The following is an 8,322-nucleotide window of genomic DNA, read 5'->3' as shown; positions in this document are numbered from 1 at the left end:
AACTCACTTTGTAGACCAGGCTGGCTTCGAACTCAGAAATCTGCCTGCCTCTGCGTCCCGAGTGCTGGGATTAAAGGCATGCGCCACCACGCCTGGCCCAATAACGAGGTTCTTAACTCTTTGATATTGTTTTGCAGGAGGAATTGGTAGGAGTTTGGAGTAGTTTAGAGAAGGCCTAGAACATTAGGTTATTCTGTAGGACCTCTGTAGACCAGAATGCAATAGAAATGCAGACAGGAGACATTTCTCTGGAGGCCTCTAGTGGTTACAGAAATTTCAAATACTCTATTGGGTATCACCCCAGAAGCCACTCATGTTACATTCTAGCTAAGAATGTGCCTACTTTTTGCCCATATCCTGAGACATTCAGAGGTGTGAAATTTAAAGGTAATAAATTAATTAATTCAGCAGAGAAAATTTAAGACAGCTTAGTGTTCATACTTTGGGGTAGATAATACTGGAGGATTTTTAAGTCATATTTACAGTGGAAACTGGAAGCTAAAGAGGAGGAGGGATATTTAAGGAGCAGGCAGTTTGTCCAGAAGAGCAGCAAATTCATGACTGTGGAATCATAAGGTATGGTTGTTAAGGAGATTTGTTTGCAGGAAAACAGACTGAACCTTAGATCTTTATGTTAAACAAAATAAGCCAAACTCAGAAGGAAAAAAAAAAAAGTACCATACTTTCCATTGGAATGTATATTTAAATTTATCTACACATGTTTACACACATTGTTGAAGGGCATACAGTAGAAGAGGGACTATGATAGGGAGAAGGAAGGTTAAATGGAGGGCAGTGAATAATGGAATATATGTAGCATGGAAACAATAGGAACTATTTGGGAGAGAGGAAGGAGACCAGTGAGGAGATGGGAGGAGCACAGAGGGTCATAAAGGATAAGCTATAGTGATAGACACACACACACACATACACACACACCAAGTCACAATGAAACCATTATTTTGTAGGCCGATTAAAAATTTACTTTTTAGAAAAGAAAATTAGGTGTGCTGGCATGCGTCTGTAATCCCAGCACTAGTATTTGTTTGAGACTGGGTCTCACAATTCATGGCTACATAGTGAGTCTGAAGCTACTCTTAAGCTGCATGGGATCCTGTCTCAAACAAAGACAAAACAACAAACAGAATGAAAAGATGCCTTGCAATGTGCACGGGGACAGTAGGAAAGTTGTCTTCAGAACATTTTGGGAATTGGCCAACTCGACCAGCATAGACTCAGGTGTAAAACTGTAAACCCATTTTGACATTCTCTTGAGATTACAGGAGAGCCATGAGGTGTAGGGCCACCTCAAGAAGTACTTTTCTAGGTCACCCACCCAGAATATGCTATGCTGCCAGTGTTGTTATGACCCATAGGGTCTGGAGCTCAGTGGCTGAACTTGGCACGGACATGCTGCTGCTTCTGCAGGCTTACAGGATGCAAGAACAATGGAGTCACAGAGGGGTCCACCAAGATTTCACAGGAAGGACTCAGAGGACAGGAGATGTTTATCGGGCCAGGATCCCCTATAGACAGCGTCTGAGAGATGATACAGGAAGCTGTGAATGTGAACTTTAAGCTGAAATAGACCGTGGAATGCTAGAAATATGGAATATTTGCTTAAAAAAAAGCCACAGTCATCAGCCCAAAAGAGAGGTAGGTAGGCCACAAAAGGCTGTGAAAGTCCCACTGTGTATACCAGATTTGGAGCTACAAGCTTGTTTTCCATTAATTTGTTCACTTTTCATCCTAATCGTAGCCTTCTTTGCTTCCAGTCTACTGTTCACATGACCCCTCTCCATATGCCTCTCTCCTTCACCTCTGAGAAGGGGAAGTCTCCTCCTGGGTACCAACCCATCCTGGCACCTGAAATCACTGTAGGACAATGTTCATTCTCTCCCAGCTGAGGCCAGATAAGTCATGTTAGTTAGGGGAACAGGATCAGCAGGCAGGCCACAGTCAGGGTAGACCCTTGAACTAGTTGTCGGGGGACGCCCATGAAGTCCACGCTGTACATCAGGTTGGGTGGTGGGGCTAGGTCCAGCCCTTATATGCTCCTTGGTTGGTGGTTCCATCTCTGGGAGCCCCCAAAGGTCCAGGTTTGTTGGTTTTGTTGGTCTTCTTATGGAGTTTCTATTCCCTCTGGATTCCTCAACCAGGAACCACTGGGGGCAACTCTTCTACAAGTCTTCCAGGTAGCTACACTTTTTAATGCTTTCCATGCTGAATTTTAGTCTTGTTTTGGTCCAATCCAAATACACGATTCTGAACATATGATAGAATGTAGACGTCTTCTCTGCACGCATAGGCCTCTTTATGCAATTCAGAGTCATAAGACTACCTCTCTACATGGGAAGTATACAAAGAGACGGAACTTGGGAATCATACCTTGGTCTCTTCCTGTTCATCTTTGTGTAACAGCAATATTTCTTTTTTTTGCCTTTGAATGTTGGAAGATGTAACTTGTTTTTGTATAGGCTCATAGCTAAGTTTGTTTTGGGTTTCAGAAGAAACTTGAGTTTAGTATTTGAGATGCCTGTCAAGATAGCTCAGCTGTTAACAGTAAGAACGGCTCTTGTAATGGACTTAAGTTTGATTTTTAGAGCTATGTTTAGATGCTTATAGTGGTCTATAACTCTAGGAGATCCACACTATCTTCTGGACTCCTTAGACAATTGTTTTCATGTACACACACACACACACACACACACACACACACACGAACATTCAGAGCACACTTTGTAATTGTTACGGAGTTTGGAGACTCTTGGGAGTGGACTCAACACATTTAGCATTATGAGGTAACCATGAGTCTTGGGAGGCCAAGAGCAGAATGTTATACTTTGAATACAAAATGATTTTCACAGGGTCACATTTGGGGTGCATGTTCCTTAGATGGGGGTGCTACTTTGGAAAAAGTGAGGAAACTATAGGTAGGGTATAAGATAAGCCTTTAAGGGTATTTATTCCTGGCCTCCCCTTGCTTTGTTCTTTGCTTCTTGTCTGACATTAGGTGAAGAATTTCTTCTGCCAAATGTTCCTACCACCATGTCCTGCACAAGTGACTATGAACTAATTCCCCTGAAACCATGTACCAGAAGAAATGATCTCTTCCTTTTTTTTAATCAGGCATCTTGGTCATAGCATCGGAAAACTAACACAATATCATAATATTTACATTTCAACATTGTACTTTTGGAAGATTCTGTTACTTAGGTAACTTAGGTGTGATATCTTCACAATGATGTCCTTGTATATAATCCTGAGATGGTGAAATGTAGGATTTGGATTGCACAATACAAGAACAGTACGCATGAGTAATGCTCCTTTATGTAACTCAGATTCATATAGCGCTTTCAAAACTAATATTATGCAAAGAGTTTCACTTTAGGCTGTTTTTTTTTTTTTTTTTTCTCAAGACAGGATTTCTCTATAGCCCTGGCTATCCTCGAATTCACGCTATAGACCAGACTGGTCTTGAGCCCAGAGATCCTCTCATCTCTGCCTTCCAAGGGCTGGAATTAAAGGTATGCATCGTCACTGCCCTGCTGATTTTTTTCTCTAAACTTTTTAAGCTTTATATGTATGAATATTTTACATACATGTACACCATATGTGTGCTTTATACCTGAGGGGATCAGAAGAAGGCATCGGAGCCCACAGAACTGAAATTACAGATGTTGAAGCCTGCTCCTTTTAACATCACTGCAGCCATTTTGTATTCAGTCTCCATTTTGCTCATAAGGTGAAATTAAGTTCAGTTCTCAGACTCCACTTCTCAGAAGTAATCATCCATAGCTGACACTGAAGAATGCTACTAATAAGCCAAGGAGTTATGATTATAGTACTTATGCTCTGTTATCTCAGTGCTCGGAAATCCCCTCTTACTACCTACCACCCTCTTACCTTACTCAGGACCAATCAGCTTAAGGTTAGCAGCTACTACTTTTGTCTAGTTAGCAACATTTTGTGCTGCTCCCCCACAACCCCCTTACCTTCTAAACCTTTGAACCTGGCTTTTCCTATAAAAAGCCTGCCCTAAAAACAGACTAGTACCACAAAATTAGGTTCACGAGTCCCTTTTGTGGTCCTGATTGATCAGTCTTGGAGTGTGTGCTTACCTGAGATCTGTGTTCCTATGGTTTGTGAGGCAATTTCTGAACCTCAACAACAGTCAGTTGTAACCTGTGTGCTGCGACCTGAAACTGGGTCTTCTGCATAAATGAATACTCAGTGCTCTTAACAGACAGCTACCTCTTAGGGTTTCCTTGCTGTGAAGAGACGCCAAGACCACAGCAATTCTTACAAAAGACATCTAACTGGAGCTGTTTACAGTTCTGAGGTTCAGTCCATTCTTGTCTTGGTAGGAAGAATGGCAGCATGCAGGCAGACATGGTACTGCAGGAGGAGCTGAGAGTTCTACATCTTGATCTGAAAGCAGTAGGAGACTGAGACTCACTTGGCAGACTTGACCTTCTGAGACCTTAAAGATTGCTCCCAGGCACACACTTCCTCCAGCAACATCCCACCCACTCCAGCAAGGCTACATCTCCTAATAATGCCACTCCCTCTAGGCCTATGGGGGCCATTTTATTAAAACCACCACGCCCCCCCTTTTTTTTTTTTTGGTGGAACTCTAAATATATCAAAGATAAAATGTACTTCCATTAAAAGTATCTTAAGTGGCACCCAAATGTGGCTGCTTTGTTGCAACTTGGATATGGAACTATGCTTTACAGTACTCTCTGCTGGCTATCATTAACAGCAGAATGTCTTATGCATTCTTTGTTACTAGTTAAAATTTTCTTAAATAAATATCACAGCCTCCAAATTTGACAGTAATTTCTCTGAGAAGCCAAATCTTTTTTTTTTCTCAGTTCATATTTATAGACTGTTACTAGTGATAAGCTTTGTATACTATATTTTTAAAAAAAATATTTATTATTTATTTTATGTATACAAGTACACTCCAGCTGTACAGATGGTTGTGAGCCACCATGTGGTTGCTGGGATTTGAACTCAGTTTAAGAGCAGTCAGTGCTCTTAACCATTGAGCCTTCTCTCCAGCCCCCTGAATATTATACTTAATACACAAGTAACTCACATTTTCTTGTACAGAATGTTTTGGTTATTCGAGTCTCCAAATACGATAAATTTGTTTCTTCTCCAGCAAACATCTTGCATTACTGCTTCTTGAATCTGAACCTTCAGTTTTATCTTATAGGAAGAATGTTGACCCATATAGAAGGAAAATACTATCATGCTTTTACTTTAGGTGAGTTTTAAACATCCAGTGCAAGTTGCTCGTAGAGACAAGGCTGTTTATGTAACAGCTCCAGTCTGTTATGTAGGTCTTCCCAACCTAGATTAACGGGGAAAAAAGCAGCTCAAGTCCCACCTTTTGCAGTGAACAGCTGATTCTGTTTTCCCTTCTTAGCCAATGGTGATCAGATATTTCAGAAGGAAACTGGGTGAGTCATCTTCTGCAGATAAGCTGAAATATTAATAGTTCTATCTCTACCAGGCTCCCCTGCAGCCAGCTAGCAAGACTCCCACCTGCCTGAGGAGCCATTCCTAGCAGATCAGCCTGTAAAGCAATTGGATTTGAGAGATTCTGAAACCGATTACGTTAAATAGTACACTCGACTTTGCATTTTAATAGATTATTTTCCTTACCAGTTTTTGGGCTGTGCGAGTGCTTAGGGACAGATGGACTTAAAACCTGCCTGACCGTGGACTCCTCACCGGAATCCCTGCAGTGGTAAGTACCCACGGTCCGGGAGGCTGCGTGTGCTTTTCCCTGTTACCGACGCTACAGGGTCTCGGGGAGCAATTCGTGCAAGGATCGCGTGTACCGTTACTGTGTGGGGCAGAATTTGGGGTCTAGCAGTGCCTGTAAGCACCTTGGGAAAGCTCCTAACAGGGAAAGCGCTGAGCCTACTTGCGCCACCAGGGGACGCCATACTCGTTCTGCAGTCACTCGCTGGGACCTGGCTCAGCGCACTGCTAGGCCATAGTTTAGGTCTCCAGGACCCCGCGTCAAAGCCGAAAGCCAAAACAGGAGACTATCCCCGCGGAACCAGCCTGTGGCACTGAGCGAAGGAGACCAGGAAAGAACTTCCGCAGCCGTTGGGCATGGGGCGGAGCTTCCGGTCCGGTTTTTTTTTTTTTTTTTTTTTTAAGGACCATCTCTGAGGGCGGGACTTCCGCAGTTACCGGAAGTGCGGGCGCGCCAGTTCGGGTCGCCGGGTTGTGTCAGTGCGGGAATCGGCCGGTTTTCTTTCCTGCTCTGAGTCTGCCTCGGGAGCCTCGTCGGGGGGGATCTACGAATTGAGTGCGACGTAGGCTGGTTCCAGGCGGACGCGAGTGCTGCTGCTGTGACAGGTGACGCCATCTTCTCAGCTGTCTGGCTTGGCATCCTTCTCGGGCGCTCGGGGGATGTCAGGTGTCGGGGTGGCGGTGGGGACGAGGCTTCGAGGTGGATGAAGGATACAGTCCTAACCCTGCGCACTCTCTCTGGCTCCCTGTGTACTCAAGTGGCGTCTACCTGGCTGTTGTGTCCTGTGGGAAGCCCAGAGTTTTCGAAGATGGTGGCCTTCGATCCCGCAAAGACGGGGTATGGCCTCTGGGAAGGAGGAAGGGTGGGGGGCGGAGATGGGGTAAGCAGATGCTGAAGTGGTAAAACCCCGCCACGCCTTTGTTTCTCTTTCTGGAGACTTCCTTTTCTTCCCCGTACACTTCTATTTCCTAAGTTTTAAGGCATCGTGATGGGCCAGTTTTACCAAAAAGTTGCATAAATATGCCATTTCACTTCACGAGCAGACATAACCGAACGATTGATCAGGTTCTTAGAGGTTTTATCATCTAACTTGAACTCTTCGACGTTTCTTGTGCTTGAAGACGAGGACCGTTAGCTCTACACCACTCACTCTCTTGCCCGGAAGTAGATTGCTAGGCAGTTTCTTTGAAGTTCAGATGGGTTTTCTTTACATTGATTATTGTGGCCTACAAAGTATGCCATCAGAGCGTTACTGAAACCTTTTTACCTCTAAGCAGTACACCTGGTGATAAGAAGCCTCCAGGATACTTCTCCCTTTTCTAAGAAATCTTCTATTATGCTACCTTCCTTGATGTTTTGGTTACTTTGCTGATCACATTTTCAAGTGTTTATAAATTCTCTTGGACACCTAAACCACATACTTGAGCATAGTATATATAAATATAACCTGACCAAAGTAAGTAGAGGCCTTCGATTAGTGTTGCCCATAGGAGACAGCAGAGCAGTGGCCAGTGGCCACATGTAATAACAGTGTGACCTTGATGCTTATGACAGCTGCATTTGTGCAGTGTATATCAAGCCTTCTTGCAGACATTTCTGGACAGAAGACCTAAGTATGTTTCCTTCGGTTTTCTTACCGAACCATCTGTGATGATACTGCCTTTTTGTATAGGTATGTTGGTCTGTTAACTTACTTTGCTGTTGATCTGAGGTAAAATCCTTGGGGTTGGGTATCTCCTCCAGCAGTGATACCAAGAGTTTTGTTAGTTGTGCTGCCCTGATTTCTTCAAAGAAAGATGTGCTTTCTAGATTTGAATTTCTTTTTTGGTTATTGAGAAAAAAATTGTTGGTGGTAGCTTGTTTAATTACTGATGCCTGTCAGCTCAGTGCCATCCTTAGACTCCATAAGTGTGCATCATGTGCCTTCATCTCATCAGTGACAGAACATTTTAAGTAACTTAATTCTGGTGACAGATTTCCATTCTCTTTTCTGTTACTGGTTAGATATTGCATTGATTCAGCCCTTTAGAAGTTAATTTTAAACGTACTATTACAATAAACACTTAAAATATTAATGCTATTAATACCTTTATTGAACTTTTGGAGGTTCGGTGACATTTTATAGTTTATACTACCATCTGCAAATTATATAACCATCTTTTTAATGTATAACTAACCTTTTTGGGATAAACCGGGTATTTATTTTGAAATAAACCAGCTTTTTTCTTGTTGAAAGAAAATTAAAATTCTTCCTCCAAGGTATGAAATGGAGAGTAATGTTTTATATTATCTCAAGTAAAAGCATAAATTGTTAGTTGTATTGCTTATAAAACTACTTAAGTGCTCGCTTCGGCAGCACATATACTAAAATTGGAACGATACAGAGAAGATTAGCATGGCCCCTGCTCAAGGATGACACGCAAATTCGTGAAGCGTTCCATATTTTTGAAGTGGATGCTCACAGTCAGCTATTGGATGGATCACAGGGCCCCCAATGGAGGAGCTAGAGGAAGTACCCAAGGAGCTAAAGGGAACTGCAACCC

At 42.9% G+C, this 8,322-nt stretch overlaps 1 protein-coding gene and 1 non-coding gene across 4 annotated transcripts in view; both read left to right on the top strand.

Annotated features, from left to right (window-relative positions):
- Nucleotides 1-5,343: 5,343 nt before the first annotated feature.
- Nucleotides 5,344-8,322, top strand: part of Wdr37 (WD repeat domain 37) — a 65,659-nt gene continuing 62,680 nt past the window's right edge. Inside the window, exons 1-2 of one of the 3 annotated variants that reach the window (XM_029468304.1) lie at nucleotides 5,344-5,471; nucleotides 5,680-5,761. The gene's annotated coding sequence lies outside the window, so the exon portion shown is untranslated. The other 2 variants (XM_029468303.1, XM_021180364.1) reach the window with 2 other exon arrangements.
- Nucleotides 8,120-8,226, top strand: LOC115029180. The gene has a single exon (XR_003834734.1). It is a non-coding gene; the product is annotated as a U6 spliceosomal RNA (small nuclear RNA).

The sequence above is a fragment of the Mus caroli genome, chromosome 13, assembly GCF_900094665.2.
Source record: "Mus caroli chromosome 13, CAROLI_EIJ_v1.1, whole genome shotgun sequence".
Classification (NCBI taxonomy): Eukaryota; Metazoa; Chordata; class Mammalia; order Rodentia; family Muridae; genus Mus; species Mus caroli.
Note: the sequence above shows the minus strand (reverse complement) of the source record. Positions and strands in the feature narration are given on the sequence as shown.